Genomic DNA, 2,500 nt, shown 5'->3' with positions numbered 1-2,500 from the left:
GCTGCGCGAGCGAGCGGCGAGCGGCGAACAGCGAGCGAAGCGAGAGGCAGCACCGTCCCTGCTATACGAAAGCCCCATCCAGCCCTGTGCCACCCGGGGGGTTCCAGGGTGCTGAGATGGCTGACGTTTTGCTCCGCTCACGACGGTCACCGCACCACGCAAGAACAGGCCAAAAACTGGCCAAAACAGCCCAAAAACGGGCCAAAACTGGCCATTTTTGGCTGCGCGAGCGAGCGGCGAGCGGCGAACAGCGAGCGAAGCGAGAGGCAGCACCGTCCCTGCTATACGAAAGCCCCATCCAGCCCTGTGCCACCCGGGGGGTTCCAGGGTGCTGAGATGGCTGACGTTTTGCTCCGCTCTCGACGGTCACCGCGCAATGCAAGAACAGGCCAAAAACTGGCCAAAACGGCCCAAAAACGGGCCAAAACTGGCCATTTTTGGCTGCGCGAGCGGCGAGCGGCGGACAGCGAGCGAAGCGAGAGGCAGCACCGTCCCTGCTATACGAAAGCCCCATCCAGCCCTGTGCCACCCGGGGGGTTCCAGGGTGCTGAGATGGCTGACGTTTTGCTCCGCTCTCGACGGTCACCGCGCAATGCAAGAACAGGCCAAAAACTGGCCAAAACGGCCCAAAAACGGGCCAAAACTGGCCATTTTTGGCTGCGCGAGCGAGCGGCGAGCGGCGGACAGCGAGCGAAGCGAGAGGCAGCACCGTCCCTGCTATACGAAAGCCCCATCCAGCCCTGTGCCACCCGGGGGGTTCCAGGGTGCTGAGATGGCTGACGTTTTGCTCCGCTCTCGACGGTCACCGCGCAATGCAAGAACAGGCCAAAAACTGGCCAAAACGGCCCAAAAACGGGCCAAAACTGGCCATTTTTGGCTGCACGAGCGAGCGGCGAGCGGCGGACAGCGAGCGAAGCGAGAGGCAGCACCGTCCCTGCTATACGAAAGCCCCATCCAGCCCTGTGCCACCCGGGGGGTTCCAGGGTGCTGAGATGGCTGACGTTTTGCTCCGCTCTCGACGGTCACCGCGCAATGCAAGAACAGGCCAAAAACTGGCCAAAACGGCCCAAAAACGGGCCAAAACTGGCCATTTTTGGCTGCACGAGCGAGCGGCGAGCGGCGGACAGCGAGCGAAGCGAGAGGCAGCACCGTCCCTGCTATACGAAAGCCCCATCCAGCCCTGTGCCACCCGGGGGGTTCCAGGGTGCTGAGATGGCTGACGTTTTGCTCCGCTCTCGACGGTCACCGCGCAATGCAAGAACAGGCCAAAAACTGGCCAAAACGGCCCAAAAACGGGCCAAAACTGGCCATTTTTGGCTGCACGAGCGAGCGGCGAGCGGCGGACAGCGAGCGAAGCGAGAGGCAGCACCGTCCCTGCTATACGAAAGCCCCATCCAGCCCTGTGCCACCCGGGGGGTTCCAGGGTGCTGAGATGGCTGACGTTTTGCTCCGCTCTCGACGGTCACCGCGCAATGCAAGAACAGGCCAAAAACTGGCCAAAACGGCCCAAAAACGGGCCAAAACTGGCCATTTTTGGCTGCACGAGCGAGCGGCGAGCGGCGGACAGCGAGCGAAGCGAGAGGCAGCACCGTCCCTGCTATACGAAAGCCCCATCCAGCCCTGTGCCACCCGGGGGGTTCCAGGGTGCTGAGATGGCTGACGTTTTGCTCCGCTCTCGACGGTCACCAGCGCAATGCAAGAACAGGCCAAAAACTGGCCAAAACGGCCCAAAAACGGGCCAAAACTGGCCATTTTTGGCTGCGCGAGCGAGCGGCGAGCGGCGGACAGCGAGCGAAGCGAGAGGCAGCACCGTCCCTGCTATATACGAAAGCCCCATCCAGCCCTGTGCCACCCGGGGGGTTCCAGGGTGCTGAGATGGCTGACGTTTTGCTCCGCTCACGACGGTCCCGCACCACGCAAGAACGGACCATAAACAGGCCAAAACAGCCCAAAAACGGGCCAAAACTGGTCATTTTTGGCTGCGCGAGCGAGCGGCGAGCGGCGAACAGCGAGCGAAGCGTGAGGCAGCACCGTCCCTGCTATACGAAAGCCCCATCCAGCCCTGTGCCACCCGGGGGGTTCCAGGGTGCTGAGATGGCTGACGTTTTGCTCCGCTCACGACGGTCACCGCGCCATGCAAGAACGGACCAAAAACAGGCCAAAACAGCCCAAAAACGGGCCAAAACTGGCCATTTTTGGCTGAGCGAGCGAGCGGTGAGCGGCGAACAGCGAGCGAAGCGAGAGGCAGCACCGTCCCTGCTATACGAAAGCCCCATCCAGCCCTGTGCCACCCGGGGGGTTCCAGGGTGCTGAGATGGCTGACGTTTTGCTCCGCTCACGACGGTCGCCGTGCCACGCAAGAACGGACCAAAAACAGGCCAAAACAGCCCAAAAACGGGCCAAAACTGGCCATTTTAGGTTGCGCGAGCGAGCGGCGAGCGGCGAACAGCGAGCGAAGCGTGAGGCAGCACCGTCCCTGCTATACGAAAGCCCCATCCAG

The sequence above is a fragment of the Musa acuminata genome, unplaced genomic scaffold (genome assembly GCF_036884655.1).
Source record: "Musa acuminata AAA Group cultivar baxijiao unplaced genomic scaffold, Cavendish_Baxijiao_AAA HiC_scaffold_767, whole genome shotgun sequence".
Classification (NCBI taxonomy): domain Eukaryota; kingdom Viridiplantae; phylum Streptophyta; class Magnoliopsida; order Zingiberales; family Musaceae; genus Musa; species Musa acuminata.
Note: the sequence above shows the minus strand (reverse complement) of the source record.